The sequence below is a fragment of the Lepidochelys kempii genome, chromosome 1 (genome assembly GCF_965140285.1).
Source record: "Lepidochelys kempii isolate rLepKem1 chromosome 1, rLepKem1.hap1, whole genome shotgun sequence".
Taxonomy (NCBI): Eukaryota; Metazoa; Chordata; order Testudines; family Cheloniidae; genus Lepidochelys; species Lepidochelys kempii.
This window is the reverse complement of record NC_136380.1, coordinates 167289849-167311742: the sequence shown is the minus strand read 5'-3', so window position 1 is coordinate 167311742 and position 21894 is coordinate 167289849.

Sequence of the window (21894 nt, the reverse complement as noted above, 5' to 3'; positions counted from 1 at the left end):
GTATGTAATCGCCATGTTACAAATGGGGACCTGCAGCCCAGAGAGACTAAGTGACTTGCCCAAGGTCATACAGGAAGTCTAGAAACTTGTGGCAGAGCAGGAAGTTAAACCCTGGTCTCTCAAGTCTGATGCTACTGTCCTAACTATCCTTCTCCTCTCAGGAAGTGTTGGACACCATGGCTTGATTTTCAGAAAAATGGATACCCTCCTATTGACTTCAGCTGGAGTCACGAGACTGCTGTAAAAATCAAACCTGAAGTCTACAATTTGGTGGCCTAGCTCAGTCAACCGATTTGGCAGACTGGACTTCCTATATGACTGTGTGTTGTTTCGCTCTCTCTCCATAAAACATGTTTGTACTTGTGAGTGCATGCAGAAACTGGTAAACGGATTAATAAAGTTTATTATAATTGTAAGCTTTTCAGCTTTTGCCACCTTGAGATGAGTTACAGTTTTTTGTTTTGAGCCAATTGGGAAACTGAATCAGTGTCAGAACCAACTAGAGAGTAAGGTCCAGATTCACAAAGCTACTTGGCTAAGGCCCAGTTTGGTGATCCATAAAACTCCTGTTGAGCCCTGTAGGTGCCTAAATTCACTCAGTGCCTAAGCTTCCAGGGTAAAAGTTATCTAGGCACCTATGCTTCTGCCTCTGAGCATGCAGACTTCTGTCTCACAGTAGGCGTCCAGATGCCTATCTCCTGCCTGCGCACCAGAGCAATTCACAACCCAGGGAAGATAGGCATTCGGCCAGCTAAATCTCATGAGGGGCCAGATAGAGTATGTGTACTCAGTGATGAGCTGCCAAAAATCTTAACAACAGGTTCCCTCCTCACCCCACGAGGGGGTCGTTGCCCACCCCCACCCCCCGGGACTCCTGCCCCATCCAACCCCCCCCCCGCCTTCCTTGACTCCCCCATGACTCCTGCCCCATCCACCCCCCTCCCCTGTCCCCTGACTGCCCCCAGAACTGGGCAGGAGGGTCTCGTGGGCCACCATAGTGGGTGCCCACCCCACCCCGAAGAGCCAGAGGCACCTGCCGGGGGGCGAGGTGGGGAGTCCTGGTGGTGCTTACCTGGGGCAGCTCCCAGGAAGCATCCAGCAGGTCCCCCTGGCTCCTAGGGCTGGGGGACCATAGCTGGGGGGGAACAGGCGGTGCGACCGCTCCCCCCCGATCACATCAAAAGTGGCACCTTAGGTGCCAACTCCCTGGGTGCTCCGGGGCTGGAGCACCCACGGGGAAAATTTGGTGGGGAGCACCCACCAGCAGCTCCTCACCCCACGCCCGGCCCCAGCTCATCTCCGCTCCGCCTCCGTCTCCTCCCCTGAACGCACCACCCCGCTCTGCTTCTCCGCACCCCCCCCGCCCCGGCTTCCTGCGAATCATCTGTTCGGCGGGAAGCCGGGGAGGACTGAGAAGCAGGCGGCGGCTTCGCACTCAGGCCAAGGGTGGTGGAGGTGAGCTGGGGCGGGGAGCAGTTCCCCTGCGTGCCCCCCCCACCGGGTTACCTGCTGCGGCACGGGCGGCCCTCCTTGCGCCCCCCCTCGCCTGAGCTCACGTCCGCCTCCCAGGGCCTGAACAGGAAGCCGCCGCTTGCTTCTCAGCCTGCCCCAGCTTCCCGCAGGAACAGCTGATTCGCGGGAAGCCTGGGGGGGGCGGAGAAGCAGAGCGCCGCATTCAGGGGAGGAGGAGGAGCGGAGGTGAGGTGAGGTGAGCTGGGGCCAGGGGTGGGGTGGGGAGCTGCCAGTGGGTGCTCTGCATCCACCAAATTTTCCCCTTAGGTGCTCCAGGGCTGGAGCACCCGTGGAGTTGGCGCCTAAGGCACCACTTTTGGCCAGTTAACTTTAGAAGCCTCGCGGAACAACCGGTTCTAAAAGGGCTTCTAAATTTAACAACCGGTTCTAGCGAACCAGTGCAAACTGGCTCCAGCTCACCACTGGGTGTGTTCTGAGATTGCCTACTGGACTGGATCCCATTCAAAATCTGGCAGGAGGAAAGGGTAGTGCCCACTTTATGACGTTTAGCCCAGTGGTTAGAGCACTCACTTGGGATGAGGTTCAATTCTCCCCTCAGATAGAGGGGGAGAAATGTATTGGAGACCCCTGTTCAACTCTTCTGAAGAGAGTGCTCTGACCGCGGAGCTATTGGATATTCTGATGTGGGGCTCCCTCAGTCGCCCTTGTTGAAGCTGTTTCAGTTTAGAAAAATAGAGTGACTGGAGAGGAGGACTGGACCCTGGGTCTCCCACCGCCCAGGTGGGAGCCCTAACCACCAGGTTATAGAGTCATTTCCTTGCTCTCTCTCTCCCTGCCCCCCTCCCCAATGACTCTTAAGCAAATATTCACAGAGAAACAGCTTCAAATATTTTGTGATCCCAGGCCTAAGAACTTTTTCTACCTGAGAATAGTGAAGCTAGAATGTTAGAATTATAATCTCTTGGATTCATATATTCTGCAGGTACAGTTTTGGAAATAGAATATTCCTTTATGCTGTGACTGATTTGCATTCTGGAGGATCCATCTTATTCCCTGGACCACAGTGATAGTTTGTTTTCCTTTTTCTACCTCAGTATATATTGACATGCTTTTTATAGGCTGTCAGCAAGAATGACATGTCAAGTTCCTGTGAGCTATTGTGCAAAATTCAAGCATTAAAGTTCACCAAGCCCTGAAGAAGAAGGAGAAGAAGATAACACCTAAACCCAGAAGGGAAAAGGAAGATTAATCGGAACCAATTCTTCATAATCACAGTACATGGTGCAGCCCCTCTCGAAATGCTACTCCTAATGTATGTGGTGGCCTGTCAGGCAGAGGGAAAGGGCAAATTCTGTTGTCCTCTTGGGTTTCTCAGGGTGTGATATACTGAATTTTAGGAAGGTCTTTACACAACATTATTCTGCAATTGTCTCTGTAATGATTCTAATAGCAGACTTGACGGTAGTTTATCCACTCACACTCTGGCTGCAGAGAATTCATGGCTGGCTTCAGAAGATTGTATTCAGGAACATCTGCTTTTAAAACTCAGATCTTTTACCCCATCAGTTAACGGAGAATTTATGTTAGCTCTCAGAATGTTTGTTATCTGCAATAGCATGTAGTTTTAATAATAATAAGGCTTACAGGCTCTATAGGTCAGCTACTGAAGGGTGATTAAGTTTTTCTCTCACACATATTTTTGATTAGGTCTTGAATAGGTCTGGAAAAGAGATATATACATACAAGCCAGTACCTGACAATCTATAAATATAGTAACATGAAGAGAATATGGCATTGGAACAGGCAATTACAGAACCCACAATCTTTAGACTTTGTAAAGATTTTTTTCTGTTGAGGACAGAGGCCAATGAGTAGAGGACTTGTGAATACCCAGGAGTTTCATTCAACCAAATGCTTGAGTACAGGGGAAAGCCCATGTGAATACAGTAGTTTCCATTGCACTTGTGGATTTTTGCAAGTCAAATAAAAATCCTTCATGTGCCAAGTCAAGATGATCACCGTTTTCAGCAAACATGTTTGTATTTTATTGTCTGTAGTCTGTTTTAATTTTTGCTTGACTAATTTCATGTTTTTAAAGGATCTTACAATCACCTTTTCAATAAAGGTATAAAAAAATCACTATACCGAATGAGTACTGTTCTTCTGTGATCATTTTCAGGGACAAGGCTTAAATGATATCTAGGTCTGATAATTAAGGAACTATAAAATTGCCCTTGTCAGACAAATATTTAATTTGCACTGATATATTTTTAGCCGATGAACCGCTTCTCAGGGCTTAGAAAGTCTCTTTAAAATTCATAAAACTCTTTTTATATGACGTGGACACAGCATTACTTATAGCATGAGACATTTTTCATCTAATTACTATTCTATCCCCCCCCTTCTCTCCTTGTCAAGTGCATTTTATTAAAAATAATAATGAATAATGAAATCCTCCATGTCAGAGGATAGGTGGAACTTACTGGTCCGTTTATGCAAATAGCCATATTGTTTACATTATTTTAGTACAAAGGAAATATGTTTGTGCTACTCATCAAGGGGCAAATGTGGAGGGTTGCAAAGGGGATATAGGAGAGGGTAAGATTAAAAAAATGGCTACACCTGCTACAGAAACAATGTTAGTGTAAAAACGTAGCTGCAAGTATGGAAGAAGAGGCCAACATTGCTAAGGATATTCCCTTGTAGCACTGTGAAATCAAGTGACAGCACTGTGTATCAGCAACTTAAGTGCCAGGCATGCACTTGACAGCTGTGTGATTTAATTGAAACCAGGAAAGGATAAGTCAGCTCCCAAAACTTACTTGGTATCAGTCTCTGGCCTTCAAGATTACTGGACAACCAATGAGAGAGTTCTAATGATGTAATGTATACTTCTGGTGTTCCACTGGGTCAGTATATTGTCACTCAGCTTCCTGTTTGGAAAGTTGTAGGGGTGGGGTTCTGTAACAACTGGTTTGAACTGTTTTCAAATTAGAGAAGGTTTCTGTCATGCTCATGTTGTTTCAATGAAGCTCAGTTGAATTTATATCTCAATATAGGTAGTATTGCAAAGTCTTGTAATTTTATTGTGAGTCTCATGATATTTGGTGTTTTTTCTTAAAGCCTCAATTCCTGGAATCATGGGATTATGTGAGAATTTTGGCTTTCAATTTGAAAAATTATGTGTCTAGCCCTCCTTGTGGCAGAGCCAATCTTCATAATGTGCCCCCTAAAGTCTCAAAACCTAGGACGCAAATAGAAGGAACACAATATGGATTTAAAAAAAACCCAACCCTCATGATTTTAAAGTCAATCTCTTGATTTTTAAATGCTTGTGGTTGGCCATGATCGGACAGACAAAATCAATGGTGAGCGTCTTGGTAGCTATATTAGTAATATTACACTTTTCCCTTGCACCTAACAATCTATGATTTGTCTTCTTCAAAGCTTGAAAAGCTCTGAGTGTTGGGTGTTGCCATGTTGGTCTATTTAACGCAGCCTTCTCAAGATCACATGTACAGTTATGGTAACTCCTGAAGTGTTAATGGAGGCATTCTGTATAGAAAGCTTATGCAAATGAAGCTCTCTCAGTAACTGTACTTCTCCCTGTTCACCAACAGATGGGAACAGATTGCTCTTTACCTTGTAGAGCTTCAGGCCGCAGGACTTACGCTGCAAAATGCTTTTGACAGCGGTTAGGCAGCTCACGTGCTGGAACGACTGCAACCACTGCTTATTATGCCGTTTATAAGTCTTTCACTGCTATCATGTGCACTCCCCGCCTCTCGGTTTGTTGTATTCACTTGTCTCTCAACTTACATTTAGATTGTAAGCTGTTTTGGGCAGGGGCTGTCTCAATATGTTTGTTTAGTGCCCAGCACAAAGGGGCCCTGACATCTAAGCATTGTTGCAAAATAAATTATTAAATATCCTCCAGCTTGTACAGTACAGGGAGAGTTCCCCCACCCAACACTCTCTGACCCATTTGGATTAATACTATTTTGGTACATGTGGTTTGTTATAGTCTATGTAAATAAATCAGAAATCTAGAAGAGGAGGAGGAGGAGGTGTGTAAATCGTTCATGAATTGGTTGCAACTGTATTTCATGTTTAATTCTTTCTGTGACCAAGAGAGAACTTTTCCAAATATGTATGCAAAGGCATCCTACAGCAGATGTAAGAGTACTGTTTACTGTGCTGCGCTAACTTTTCTTATGGTGCAGTGCTTCTACTGAGCCTCATTTTATTTCAGGTTAACAATATACATATTCAATAAAATGATACAGGAAACCAATGGGTACATTTTGATAAGGGCTAAAAATTTTGTAAGAAGTAATTTCTTCACTCTTCTTAGTATTGAGGCTGGGTCCTGACTCTTAGGAACCACAGAGGCTTGGACTGAGAACTAGCTGATATTTGGTCTTAAATTCTCTTAGAAGGTAAGTGTAAGAACAAAGACTTCACAAGCTTTAGAGAAAAACATATGGTCCTTTCAATTTTCTACAAATGTTACTGATAATTGAAGGGTGATATCTCAAAAAAAAATTGTTGTAGTTAGAGGCCTGTCAAATAATCCAGGATAATTTTTCAATACAAAAATAATTCCCATTCATTTTAATGACTTCCCCCAGTCAGATGCAATACTCTGTGAAACTGGTAAATTTTGGACTTCAGTGATTTACCACAGCTGAAGATTTGACTCAGTGTCTCTTGTCAGATATAGATTTAACTTATGAGACAAGTAGAGTTTACATTGGTTCTTGTAAGGTAATGGCTGCTTATACTCTACCCCAAAAATTCTGCTGTGGTGTTCTGGTATATAAGATTTAGTTCTCTTCTCTGCATGTGAATGAGTCTGAGTTCCCATCCAGCCTTGCCTTTCCAACTGCTAAGATGGCCTTAAAAAGATAAGAGAACCCGAATGCCATAAAAATATGTCAGTTTATGGGATACTATAGAAGATGGAAAAGCAAACAACAATATTTTTATGACTACCAGCGAAGATATGAATTTCCAAGACAAATAGCAATGTCATCCCTTAGGTCCAATCAAGGTTTAATTGTATCTGTATTGTCAGTTTGGTAAAGGACTGAAAGAAACAAAACAGTTAGGTTATTGCTCTGTTTCAGAGGATAGTGATAGAGAGCACTGTTCAGAAGTTTCCAGAGGTTGCCAGCTGATTGCTAGAAGTGTCCATGAGCTCTTTCTAAAATAAGCTGTCCTGATTGCTAATGTTACTGTTTTTTCTAATTATCTTTTCATTGTTGTTCTATAAAATTCCAAGTAGGAAATGCTAATCTAGCTATAAATACATTGATATAACAGCAGATGAGCTGGTCCCAGCATCCTTAATAATGGCTGATGTCTTGCTCTGTGCCAGCCTGGGCCCCATCTGTGACATATTGCCAGGCAGAGAACACAGCCCTTTGCTTCCCCCTTTATATGGTCCTCAGTATCTCTGGATGAGTTGAATCTGCTTGTTCTGTCCTCTTGCTCTTTTGTGTCCCAGGACATTTTGTCAATGCATATGTTCCCATATTAACAGCCAAGTCAAACTGATTGATGTGATTATCAAACCAGTGTTTATTTAAGAAAGAACAAAAGATTTAAAAAAAAAAGAAAAACAATTAAACTTACTCTCTTCTCATCATGGGCTACGGAAAATGTAGGTTGACTGTGTACTGTGTGAAAAAATACTTCCTTTTATTTGTTTTAAACCTGCTGCCTATTAATGTCATTTGTTGACCCCTAGTTCTTGTGTTATGAGGAGTAGTAAACAACACTTCCTTATCTACTTTCTCTAAACCAGTCATGATTTCATAGACCTCAATCATATCTCCCCTTAGCTGTCTCTTTTCCAAGATGAAAAGTCCCAGACTTATTAATCTCTCCTCATATGGAAGCCATTCCATATCCCTAATGATTTTTGTTGCCCTTTTCTGAACTTTTTCCAATTCCAATGTATCTTTTTTGAGATGGGGCGACCACATCTGCACACAGCATTCAAGATGTGGGAGTATCATGGATTTATATAGCGGCAACAGATATTTTCTGTCCTATTATCTATCCCTTTCTTAATTATTCCCAGCATTCTGTTCGCTTTTTTGACTGCTGCTGCACATTGAGTGGATGTTTTCAGAGAACTATCCACAATGACTCCAAGATTTCTTTCTTGAGTGGTAACAGCTAATTTAGACCCCATCATTTTATATGTATAGTTGGGATTATACTTTCCAATGTGCATCACTTTGCATTTATCAACATTAAATTTCATCTGCCATTTTGTTGCACAGTCACCCAGTTTTGAGAGATCCTTTTGTAGCTCTTCGCAGTCTGCCTGGGTCCTAACTATCTTTAGTAATTTTGTACCATCTGCAAATTTTGCCACCTCACCATTTACCCCTTTTTCCAGATCATTTATGAATATGTTGAAATGGACTGGTCCCAGAACAGACCCCTGGGAGACACCACTATTTACCTCTCTTCATTCTGAGAACTGACCATTTATACCTAACCTTTGTTTCCCATCTTTTAACCAGTTACCAATCCATGAGAGCACCTTCCCTCTTATCCCGTGGCAGCTTATTTTGCATAAGAGCCTTTGGTGAGGGACCTTGTTAAAGGCTTTCTGAAAATCTAAGTACACTATATCCACTGGATCCCCTGGGTCCACATGCTTGTTGAGCCCCTCAAAGAATTCTAGTAGATTTGTGAGGCATGATTTCCCTTTACTAAAACCATGTTGACTCTTCGTCCACAAATTATGTTCATCTATATGTCTGACAATATTGTTCTTGGGCCTCTTTTTTATTTGATTGTTTCTGATCAGACCCTGCCTGTATTTTATCATTTTCCATCCTCTCATTCTCACGAGGACATAGAGATTCTCTATTAATAGATCCTCCCGTAAGGGATGTTCAAACCATGTGCTCCTCCGCACCTGTCGGCTTTCCCTCAGCCCTTAGTTTAAAAATCGCTCTATGACCTTTTTAATGTTAAGTGCCAGCAATCTGGTCCCATTTTGGTTTAGGTGGAGCCCATCCTTCCTGTATATGCTCCCCCTTTCCCAAAAGTTTCCCCAGTTCCTAATAAATCAAAACCCCTCCTCCCTATACCATTGTCTCATCCATGCATTGAGACTCTGCAGTTCTGCCTGTCTAACTGGCCCTGCGTGTGGAACTGTGAGCATCTCAGAGAATGCTAACATGGAGGTCCTGGACTTCAATCTCTTACCTAGCAGCCTAAATTTGGCCTCCTGGACCTCTGTTCTGTCCTTCCCTATGTCACTGGTACCTACATGTACCATAACCACCGGCTCCTCCCCAGCACTACACATAAGCCTATCTAGATGTCTCGAGAGATCCGCAACCTTCCCACCAAGGATATCGATCGGTGATTAGAGAGTTCAGATTGTGTAATATGAAATGAAATATTGAGAAAAGAATGAGCTTGCATGGGGCATGAAGAGGGCCATGGGTGTCTAAAACACCTGCCATTTGGTGCAATCCAAAGGAAAACAATAGTTGTTCTTCAAATGAGCCCCGGGTACAAATCTAAAGTAGTGGTGGGCAACCTACGGCCCGTGGGCTGCATGAGGCCCATCAGGGTAATCTGCCGGCGGGCTGCGAGACAGTTTGTTTACATTGACTGTCCGCAGGCATGGCTGTCCGCAGCTCCCAATGGCTGCGATTTGACATTCCCGGCCAATGGGAGCTGCAGGAAGCGGCGCGGGCCACAGGGAGCCTGCCTTAGCCTCGCTGCACTGCCGACCGGACTTTTGCTGCCAGGGTCCCTTTTCGACCAGGCGTTCCAGTCAAAAAACAGATGCCTGGCAACCCTACTGACTGGATTGTCCAAATTCAGCATATGACTGGAGGTGCAGAAGGAGATGAGATGCAAGCAGGGGCCACACTGTGCAGTGCCTTGAAAGGTAGGATGAGCAGACTGAATTTGATGCAGAATGAAATAGGAGGCCAGTATGGAGACTTGGAAAAGTGGTGAGTGTATGTCTGGGCATAGACAACTGTGGATATTGGGGATTATAGCTCCTCCCAGAAATTAGAGATTGGATTAATAAAGAAAGAAAACACTGAGTTTGAAACAGCTCATTTATCTCCCTTTGATAAAAGTGGACAGATTTAGTCCTGGTACAAAACTGCTCACTAAAGCATTACTTTAAAACATGAGTAAAAAGAATGACTTAGAAATGTATAAAACATCTAACAATGATCTTTGTCTTGGATTTCGTGAAATGAATTCTTCTGCAACATCTGTAAGCTGGAAGTCAACAGTTTTGTCCTTGTTTATTGTAAAATCATATGTCAATTGAGCCATGATTGTCCCATTGTGGATTGAAGCAGTGTTTTAATATGGCATAGATCACTGAAACTATGCTCGCTTACAGCATTGGTTGCTAGTACCACCAAAATAATTTTTATCAGTTTCACCACTTCGGAAAACAGCTGACATTTGGTTTGGCTGAGTACAATGAGAGATTTCTGAACCAACTTCAGTGGGTTTTTCTGTAAACTGACAGTTTGCTTGCCACAGATAAAACTCACTAATCAGTTGATCATGGCTGAAATCATAACCATACACTTGATGCACATCTTGAACTTGCCTTTCTGTTACATTTGGAGTTGATATGAGAGTTTCAAGATTTTGAATATTTTTGTTGCCCTTCTGTTCAAACCTAGATTGAATACTGGACATTGTAAAATCAATTACTTCAGAGTAGATATTCTTATAAAATTCCTTTGCTGAATTTGAGTAGCTGGGTTCACCTCTCCCTATTTGCATTTTCTTGGCACATTTTCTCTTCCATTGAGGAGCGGGCATTTGACCAGCTCCTACTTTAAACTTTTCTGGTGGATTTGCTCCCTAAATAAGTTGTAGCTTTCATCTGATCAGATGGACTGAAGTGAATTAAGTTTCATTTTCATAAGAGATTGGCCTTAGGTTGTTGAAACATCTGACCCTGCATGGTTTGGGACAGACTGTGTACCAGGTTTAGGACTCATCTATCTAGTTCAGTTTTTTAAAAAGTTTTTAAAAGTTTCCATTTGAGCTGTTATGCCACCAATTTAAGCTGTCATTTCAGGATCTTTTGTTGCATCCTTTGCAACCTCCCAACTTGCATATGGTACAAGGTCATTCTCAGAAACTGAGGCCAGTGCTTCTGCATAGAGTCCATCTTTTTGGACAGGCATCACCATGGATGCCTGGTGATGTGATAACATTTTATGATATATGTCCCAAAATATAGCACCTTCTTTGGGTGATTTTTTAAAAAAAATAAATTTGTGATTTTGTAAACAGTTTCAAGAATATATCTTAAGATAATATTATTTCAGTAGTATGCTAGCATGCCAAATTCAAAGCATGGCCATAATAATGAGTATATTTACCTCATGGTTACTCCAGTTAATGTGGTTGCTACACCTGAAACTAGGCCTACCATATTAGTTGCACCATCACAGCATTGTCTCTAATGGTGGTTGATCCTCAGATTTAGATGCAATCATATATCTTTACTTACTGATACTGTTGGGAACACTGGGGCATGGCCACTAGGTAACTCGAGGGGATGGAAGACCACGAGTGTCGATGAAGCCCCCTCGCACTAGGCCCCTGTGTCCTTGCCCCTCCCCCTCCTGCCTGGAGGCACTCGCAGCAGCTCTGTGTGCTAGGCCCAAGTGTCCTTGGCCCCCCCGCCTGGAGGCACACACAGCAGTTATACTGAGAATCTGCAACAATATGTTGCAGAGTCAGACTGCCTGAAACTAAGCAAGGCCAAACAGGGGACATATGAAAGAACAATGCTGAATAAAGCAGCTTTATGTATAGTTTAACAAATGATACAGAGAATCAGGGAACTAGCTGGGAACTGGATTGGCTGGCTATATGGATACTTGGAGCAGCTTGCTATTGGATAAGTATGCTGGAAAAAAGGATGTATAAAAGCCTGTGTAACTTCCTGCTCTGTTGTGCAGGATTTGAGATTTTATTCTCCCTGTACCTTTTTGCAGCTGCAAATAAACTTTTCTGCTTCTCCACCCCGTTGTGATTATTGGGTGTAGCACACCGGGTAACGAACCACTCAAGCTGTTGTTCAGCCTCTCGGCACTGGGTGCCGGCAACAGCTTTTGGCGTCCCTGGGTGGGCGACGAGGCTGCAATTTAGCCTTGCCCGGACCCCTCCTGGAGGTCGAGGATTGCGGCGAGAACCAACGCCCAGCGTGCACCGGTGAGTTCATCGGGGGCCTCGGAGGAGACGCGATTTGATCGACCCCAGAGGGCACAACGGTGCAACGCACTCATATAGTGGAGAAGCTGTTGTGGACGGCGGTGAAAAACCGGTCCCTTAGACGTGGGGGAGGAGCAGCTGTAGGGCCACGGTGAAGAACCGGTCCCTTGGATCAGGTAGGATCCTTTAAAATCCGGATTATATGCTCTGTTGGAACCTGGGGACGCCCAGAGTTACCCTGTAGGTATGGGACAGGGACAGAGCTCAGAGGTTAGGGCACGGTGTACGCCCCTAGAGTGCATTCTAGCAAACTGGAAGGTATTTGGTGCGGATCCGATGACTAAGAGCCAATTAAAACGATTCTGTACAGTTGACTGGCCTCAATATCAACTAGAGGACCAGGAGTGGAGTGGTGGCCACCAGGAGGGTCAATTAATTACAACACGATCCTCCAATTAGTTTTGTTTTGTCAGTGAATGGGTAAATGGAATGAACATATGTATGTGCATTTGTTTCTGACTTTATGTACTCGACCAGATATTTTACAGCACTGTAATCTGACTCCGACTGGTTCGGTAGCAGCTAATGTTAGTCCCCAGACCCCCACCCCCACTGTAATGGCAGAGCCGGTGTCCCCTTCGGCCCCCACACCCCCACCGTATAAGGGTAGGATGCCTCGGGTTACGGAGATTGCCCCCTCGGTGGTACTCTATCCTTTGCTTACCGAGACTGTTGTGGCTTGCCCAGGGGCAGACGGACGTCAGGCTACCACTATGCAAGTTTAAACCCATGTGCCATTCAATCCAATAGACTTAGCAGCTTTTAAAACACAGGCTGGGGAATTCTCAACGAACGCAAGCAGGTTTATTTCAGTCTTTAAGGGGTGCCTCAGTAGTCACAAGCCGATTGAGACGACTGTAATATCCTCCCGAGAACCCTGTGGTCTGAGGTGGAGAGGGATCAGGTTACAGCTAAGGCAAGGGGAGCGTCAGCGTTCAAGCGAAAAAAAAAAAGAAAGGAATCTATCTGTCAAGTTCCTCTCCAAATAATTGTAAGCGGCTCAGGGCATTTCTGGGTATGGCAGGCTTTTGCAGGATATGGATCCCAGAGTTTGAACTGTGGGCTAAACCCCTGTACGACTGTGTAAAAGGAGCGGATCACGACCCCTTCTATTGGACCCCAGAGGCTGACAGGGCATTTAAAATTCTGAAAAGAAAATTGATGGAAGCCCCGGCTCTGGGCCTGCCAGATCTCTCTAAGCCGTTTCAGTTGTATGTACATGAACGAAGGGGGGTGGCGCTAGGAGTGCTTACACAGCTGTTAGGAGCATGGAAGCGTCCTGTGGCTTATTTTTCTAAGCAATTGGATCAGGTTGCAAAGGGTTCGCCGGCATGTTTACGGGCGGTCGCAGCTACTGCCCTATTGCTTAAGGAAGCTAAAAAGCTAACATTGGGAGGGGTTATGCAAATCTATACTCCCCATATGGTCCGAGCCTTATTGGATGCAAAGGGAGGGCTTTGGCTCACCCAGGCTCGGATTGCTCGGTACCAGGCTAAGCTGTTAGAGAACTCTGAAGTCACCCTACAGCCTTGCCCCTCCCTTAACCCAGCCACTCTCTTGCCAGAAACAGAGGAACAGAAACATGACTGTTTAGAGATCATAGATGTCCAGTACTCCAGCCGTCCGGATTTAAAGGATGTACCTCTCCCAAATGCAGATTATGAGTGGTACACTGATGGTAGCAGTACTGTAATAAATGGGCAAAGGAGGGCGGGTTATGCTGTTGTGACCCTCCATGACACTGTGGAAGCTGAAGGTTTGCCTGCTGGGACCTCTGCCCAGCTTGCCGAACTAATAGCCCTGACCCGTGCACTTGAACTGTCAAAAGGAAAGCGGGTCAACATTTTTACTGATTCAAAGTATGCTTTTGGTGTGCTGCATGCTCATGCTGGCCTATGGAAGCAAAGGGGAATGCTGACAGCCCAAGGCTCCCCAGTCAAGTACGGGCCCCAAATCCTCCGGCTCCTAGAAGCTGTACAACTCCCCTCGGAAGTGGCGGTGGTACACTGTAAAGCCCATCAAAGGGAGGATCAAGATGTGGCCAGAGGTAACGCCCAGGCAGATAGAGAGGCTAAGCATGCTGCCACCCTGCCATCCCCTCAGGCTGAGAACGCCCATATGCATGCCCTTATCCCATCAGTAGGGGAGCTTCCAACCCCTCAGTACTCTGGGGAGGAGAGACAGCTAACTGACAAACTCAGTCTCCGGGAAAAGGAGGGATGGCTCCATTCCCCAGAAGGGAAGGTCCTCTTACCAAAGGGCCTAATCCGGCCAGTGCTGCAGAAACTACATCAAACCACTCATGCTGGCAGGGAAGCACTTATCCAGCTAATGGGAAAATACTTTATCACTTCTGGACTCCGACCCCTGGCTGCCCAGGTACAAGCGGACTGCTTAGTCTGCCAAAAGAATAACCCCCGACCAGGACATCCTGTGCCACCAGCTGCCCTAGAACCCACTCCGGGCCCCGGACAAGTGTGGCAAATAGACTTTACTGAGTTTCCCCGGACTCAAGGGTTCAAATATCTCCTTGTTATAGTGGATCGGTTCAGCGGATGGCCAGAAGCCTTCCCATGCCGTAACTGCACTGCCAGAACAGTGGCCCTCAAGTTTGTTAAGGAGATCATTCCTCGCTTTGGACTCCCCCTGTGGATGGAATCTGACAATGGGACACACTTCACGTCAAAAATCATTCAAAGCATCTCACATGCCTCACAGATCCCCTGGAAACTCCATACGCCTTGGCGACCGCAAGCCAGTGGGGTAGTGGAGCGTACCAATCAGACCCTTAAACGGCATCTCTCAAAAGTGTGCCAAGAAGCCTCACTGCGATGGCCTGATGCTTTGCCCCTCGTCCTACTCCGTATCCGCGTTCTCCCAAAGGGTAGATTAGGGCTCAGTCCCTTTGAAATTATGTTTGGAAGGGCATGGCCCATGAATGGCACCCCGGTTCTGTCAGGGGAATGGGAGTTGGGTAATGGTTTTTGTCTCAGTATATGTGTTCCCTGTCTGCTGTTCTCTTGTCTCTTCACAGGTATACCAAGGATTCCCAGCCTCTCCCCTTGGACTCTCCCGTCCACTCCTTACAGCCCGGTGACTCTGTGCTTGTTCGCACCTGGAAAGACGAGCCTCTCCAGGAAAAGTGGAAAGGACCCTATACCGTCCTGCTGATCTCCCATACAGCGGCAAAGATCGAGGGACACAAGAACTGGATCCATCACTCTCGTCTGAAGGCAGTACCTGCCCCCTCGTCAGCAGAACAGTGGACCGTCCAGCCTGCTGACTCCTCATCTAGTGACGATCTCGGGCTAAAGCTACTGTTTAAAAGGCACAAATAGCGGGCACCTTAATGCTAAAATGGGCCCACCCAGGTACTGGAGACCCTGGGTTGGGAAGACTCTGGTAATAATTAATTGGGTAACATTGTTATTCTTTGTATTGGTATTTCCAAATTGTGCATATCGGGAGCATAACTCCTTTGTTTTGCTTGCGCACCATGTTGCTACTTTAACAAACCAGACTGATTGCTGGGTGTGTGCTCCAACTCCACTGTCCCCCAAAACGGGAATGCCCCTTGACATGCTGGCCTTGACCCTAGCAGAATTAGCCACCACCAAAGAGCAGGAAAGAACGGACTCACCATTCTGGAACAAGACCTCTTTACAGCAGGCCACCTATCAGGACCAGGAGTATTCAGTTGCAGTACTCACTGAGGGAGTGTTATGTTTTACCCAAAACCAATCTGATCCCTATGGGCATCCTGTGGAAAAGAGCTCCTGTGTTATTACACAGTGGGCTGATGGGTATTGAATAAAGACCAACAGGGGAGGCCAACAGTGTGGGTGTAATGGTTCCTCCCCTTTTAGAGAAACTTACAAATAATCTTACCACAAAAAAGGGGTTTGAAAATGTAACTTGCCGTCCAGTTAATATCTCCAATGTAGCAAGCCCAAGTGAGAAAACTCAGAGCCAAGGCTGTTGAGTGTTCTCAAAGGGGGGGGAGTTGTTGGGAACACTGGGGCATGGCCACTAGGTAACTCGAGGGGATGGAAGACCACGAGTGTCGATGAAGCCCCCTCGCACTAGGCCCCTGTGTCCTTGCCCCTCCCCCTCCTGCCTGGAGGCACTCGCAGCAGCTCTGTGTGCTAGGCCCAAGTGTCCTTGGCCCCCCCGCCTGGAGGCACACACAGCAGTTATGCTGAGAATCTGCAACAGTATGTTGCAGAGTCAGACTGCCTGAAACTAAGCAAGGCCAAACAGGGGACATATGAAAGAACAATGCTGAATAAAGCAGCTTTATGTATAGTTTAACAAATGATACAGAGAATCAGGGAACTAGCTGGGAACTGGATTGGCTGGCTATATGGATACTTGGAGCAGCTTGCTATTGGATAAGTATGCTGGAAAAAAGGATGTATAAAAGCCTGTGTAACTTCCTGCTCTGTTGTGCAGGATTTGAGATTTTATTCTCCCTGTACCTTTTTGCAGCTGCAAATAAACTTTTCTGCTTCTCCACCCCGTTGTGATTATTGGGTGTAGCACACCGGGTAACGAACCACTCAAGCTGTTGTTCAGCCTCTCGGCACTGGGTGCCGGCAACAATACTATTAGTGCTGCTGAGCCACAGGCTACATTGTACAATCCAGTGAACTCTTCATGAATATTCATGTTATCATCAATAAGTACTGCAGGCATAAAACCACTTGCTGTTGTTGGAGAAGTCTGTTGTTTCAACTACAAAAATTGAGCATCATGTCCTAGAAATTTTCTCAGAAATAAGCCTCATGAGTTTGAGAGATGATTTCCATGATCTCACTCTGAACAACTGGACTTGCGAATTTATCTTGACTCTTTTTCAGCCATTTTGAAATACCAGAATCATACTCTGCCTGCAAACAAAGCAGTTGAATAAAATTGTAGGTGGTCTCTCTGCTTCAGGACATATTTTAGCTTATTCAGTATAATGGCCTTTCATTGCAAGCCCTTGTCTGTCAAGATGACATATACTATTTCATATTATCATTAGGATCTTCCTGTTTTTTTCTTTCTTCTGAGCATACTGAAAACTTAGCATGTCACCAGTATTCTTTGTGGCTGTTTGAAGAATTTCAACTGCTTTGTGGTGACATGCACAAGCTTGGTGCTTCTCAAGTTTGTCTTGAGCCTTTGCCCAGTTAGAGTGTGTGAAAGCTTCATCTCTGTGTTTAGTCAAAAGTATTTTGCACCTAAAGGCCGCACAACAGAAGAAACACCGTACAATGTCACTAGCTTCAGAAAAATGAAGCCATTAAAAATCATCAAACCAGGAAGAGCAGAAAGAATGGCCTTGTTTTCCTAAGTTATGCACAGGGAAAGCTTTAATTTCTGGTTGATGAGGTGTTTCAGAAATGTGAATAGTATCAGGCAACTGACATTTAGTTTGACATGATCAGAGTGGTGGATATTTGATCCAAAGCCTATTGTCAGTGAACGGAGTATAGTAGTCTTTGGATCAAGTCTTGGGTGAGGAAAATAAATTTTAGTAGGTGTATTTCATCAGAGAAAAGATAGTATTTCTCCACAGATATCTCAAGGCCTATGCCAGGCCCTACCATTCACCCCTCCCCATACCAGCTCATTTGCCCTCAGAGTTCCAAGGTGAAATCCTAGTCCCCTTGAAGTCAGTGGGGTCAAGATTTCCCCCTTGAACCCATTCTTGTGTGTAAACAACCTTTGAGAATTTCTGAAAGATGGTTTGGATGGAAAGCTCTAGCTACCATTCATCCAGTAGTTTTAACTGTGTCAGGGACATATAAATGTGGTCCCTGAAGCAGAAGTTTGACTTTTAAGATTTTTTCAAGGTTGCTGCTATACTAGGCTGGATCTGTTATCTTTTAGAGAAAATCTGCAACTCCCTTCAGATTCAGTTTATTTCTCACCACTCAAGATAATATTTCAGATGTCCACTTTTCATAAATACAAAAAGGTTTGTCAAACCACTACTAGCTTCCTTTATAAAGCAAAAATGTGAAGTCCGGTGGCACCTTAAAGACCAACAGATTTATTTGGGCATAAGCTTTTGTGGGTAAAAAACCCCACTTCTTCAGATGCATGACCGTGAAAATTACAGATACAGGCATAAATATATATTGGCACTTGAAGAGAAGGGAGTTACCTTACCAGTTACTTTGTTACAGACTAACATGGCTACCCCTCTGATTTTTTATAAAGCAGTTTGCACGTCCATGTCTGCATGGATTTCTCTCTCCCTTCATTTTTCTCTGTCTTTGGATGCACAGTACATTCTTGCTCTGACTTCAGTGATGCATGACTTGTTCATAAACACAACTCTACTCCGTGCCTCCTTCAAAGATTCTTCACAACTAAAAAGCTCCTTTTCCAAATAGATATGCAAAAAACATGCTGAAAAGGCTCATTTAATAGATGATGAATTTGCTCTTGTAAAGGACCAGTGGTCCCACTGTGCTTCATTTTATTGCAGATTAATTATGGAAATACTAGACAAGATGATACAATTAACCAACGGGAAAAACTGTGATAAAGGCTGCTAATCTTGCTAAAGATCATTTTTGTACCTCCCTTAAGTGATGATGATAGTGCTGCACTTTAATGAGGCAATAATCCAGTTCCAAAGTGTCGAAATTATCAGGCTAAAGGCTGATGGTTTATCCCAATGAGGGAAACGAATAATTTTAGAGAGAAACAGCACATGGAGCCTGGTATAATTTGTGTTACCATGCAGCCAGTTTTAAAAGAGAGATTGGGGGCCATTTTACATTTTTGGTTCATGTAGTACTCTGAAATAGGCCAATTTAATAGCACTGGAAAGGGAAGCTCTCTCATTAGGAGTTGGTATGGTCTAATGATTAGAGCAGGAAATGACAAGTCATACCTGGATTCTGTTCCTGACTGCCACTGGTTCCCTGTGATCTTGCTCAAGTTATTTAGAGACAAAGTCTGCCTGGCCCTTAGGCAGATGTACAGAGTCGAGAGCTGAGGTAGATGGTACAAAGAACCACCACCTCTTTCAATGGATTACGTAAGGGCCAGGCTGAATTGCAGCCTCCGCACTCAAGGGAGAGCAGGGACGTTTCCCTCCATACTACCACAAGGGCACCCCAGAAGAGGTAGGGAAAGAGGCTACATCGGGTGGCTGACTGCACAGCAGGAGGAAGTGAGGTGTATTTATAAATGGGTGTAGTAGGGGCTGTGTTGCCACCTCGTGCCCATGAACTCCAGGAATCATTTCTCCTACCACTCCCCCTGCAGTTCTGCATTGCCTCTTATCTTGTGTTATGCCATAAATGGTGCACACTAGCTCTGAACATAACCCCTTTGGGAGGCTCGTCAGTGATTGCCCTCTTAAGCAGCTGGTGTTGGCCAGGCCATTGTCAGAGACAGGATACTGGGCTAGATGCACTATTGGTCTGACCCCATATGATAATTCCTATGTTTCTGACCAAACCCAAATTCTCAAACAGATGCATGCACAGCTACCATTTGTGTGCTTCAATGGAGGAATTAATATGGCTTAGCTGAATTGGCACAAAAGTACATGTGGAAATAGGAATGCATGTTTGAGAATTTGGACACCAAAATCCTTCATTCTCCCAAGATAGCTATCACTTACAAAAAACTATGTTGAGATGGAATCAAAGTTGCTGCCCCAGTTCTTCTGATCTCCACACCCTTCTGAAACACGGGACTTCAAAACCACAAATTTAAACAACAGAAAACCAGGAAATGCTCAGTTCAGATCTCTCCATGTATATCCAAAAAGCGTGTTCGCATTACAAGGGGAAAAGAATAAATCTCAAACTTATGAAAACCAGGAAAGGCAAAGCTGAACGGCTGCTTCCGACACAGCACAACATAACTTTAAATCTGCCTTCATAGGGAAATCAACATCTGGCTCTATCTTTCTTCTGGAAGTGGAAGATATTTGTCTAAAATTCAGGAAACTAATTGTACGAAACACCCTAATGTGTTGTTATCCTCCTTAGTTGTGATAGTGCAACTGCAAACAAAGAGGAGAGGCAGCTCAGTGCATCCAGTTGATCTTGGTCAATCAATGAGCAGCAATTACTTGCCTTATCAGTGCTGGTATGCCAGCCACCTTGATGGTCCCATTGGAATATATGAAGAGTCATTCCCACTCCTTAATTTTATGTGCTTTACTCTTTTGGCGCTTTCTAGATGAGACCTTAAAAACTGAGGTCTCCGCTGCTCTTAGTGGACTTTAAAGATCCCATGGTCCTTTTGAGAGCAGGGGTTTTCCCCAGTGTCCTTGGCTATAATTTCTTTTCTCCCCATTTTCACTGTTGTGTGGCTATGTGTTATGTGTCAGTTGACCACTATAGCACACGCTATGGTGTCTTTATTTCATTTATTTCACTTTCTGAAGCTTTCAGAGTAACAGCTGTGTTAGTCTGTATTCGCAAAAAGAAAAGGAGTACTTGTGGCACCTTAGAGACTAACCAATTTATTTGAGCATAAGCTTTCGTGAGCTACAGCTCACTTCATCGGATGCATCTGAAGCTTGTGAAGCACTTTGGGATCCTTCAGGATGAAATGTGCTCCATTTTGGGTTTAGTTCATGTAGTGTCCTTGGTTAGATCCTTGAAAGTTTTCTTATTTACTTGGCATATGTTGGGGTTTTTTGATAATATGTTTTGTCCATTATAAATGCAATGCATCTCTTGTCCAAGTTAATTACATGGTTGGGTTAATTACTTAAGGCCACCCAAGTGGGGAACATAGCCAATTGTTAACACATTGGTTCACTTACTGTCTCAAAAGCAGAAGTTCCCTTTCAATAAATAGATTTTAAAATGGTTGCATTTTGTCAAAACCAGATACAGCCTTGGGACATGAATTAAAGCAATTTGAAGTTAATAGGAGTCTTTCCTGTGAAATATTTGCATTGACTTCAAAGGGAATTGGATTAGGCCCCAGATCATTCATATAAGTAAATGGAATTATACTAGACTAACATCAACGTAACTGAGGGCAGAAATAAATCCAGAAACTCTGATCCCAACATGTTTTGGAATGACACATACCCTTTATCTAACGTGTGGGTGACTGTAAATGAGACCCTCAAGGCAAAGGATTCTAATATCTTTGTGGAATTGTTACAATGTAGACACATAGCCCTATCTTGACACGTTTTGAGAAACGTTGCTGAATAGGTGGAGTTTTGAAAGTTGTGCTACAACTGTGAGCAATAAGCATGAAATTTCCTTTTGTAATTTAGCACTCCTGTTCAAAATGGACATTCTTTCTAGTAAAGGAGACTAGATATACCGTATCATAAGTTTGTGTGCAGATATTTATCTACCTCCAAGTAAATAGCCCATTTCAGTGCTCTGAACCCTTTTTGACTGTATGCTTTAGTTGGACTTGAGCACATAATCTCATTGGGCCCCTTTGAAAATTCTAGTCGATAAAAATAATTTTATCTTGTCATTGGTCATTACAGGCATTTCTTCCTTGTTGTGTAATGTGTAGCTGGGGCAGAGGTTTGTTTACAAGACATTTCTATCCTGAACTGATTAGCACTTGTATCAGTTTGTCAACAGTCAAGACAATATTTTCCAAAGGTACTTTAAGAGTACCAGTGAAACTAAATACTTTCCTTAGAAAGCACTTTTTCCATGTTGCATAAGCTGTTTTTATGCAAGGTTGAATGCAGCTCCATTTTTATACAGTTTCCTGTCCCAAAGGCAAGGTTTGTTTTCTTTGTTCCAATAGACAATTGGCTTGCTAATGTTTTATTCATAAAAGTATATCTTATGAATGTGGCCTCCAATACATATTAGAGGCAAAAAATGTCACTACCAGCAATGCTGAAAAGAATCTTTACTTGTGTAACAAATGAACACATAAATTAAATTACCACTGTTAATGCGTGCCCAGCTCCATAATTGTACCCCAGTTTGGAATGCTGCTAAAGCAATTAGCTTAATTCAGAATTGCAAATCAGGAGTTCATTGTAATCAGGAAAGTAGGACATCTAATCTTAAACAAAGACGCCAGTGCAGGTCTGCCACATGTCTGACAAATTACTATCAGTTTGGTGAAAGGTTTCAGAGTAACAGCCGTGTTAGTCTGTAT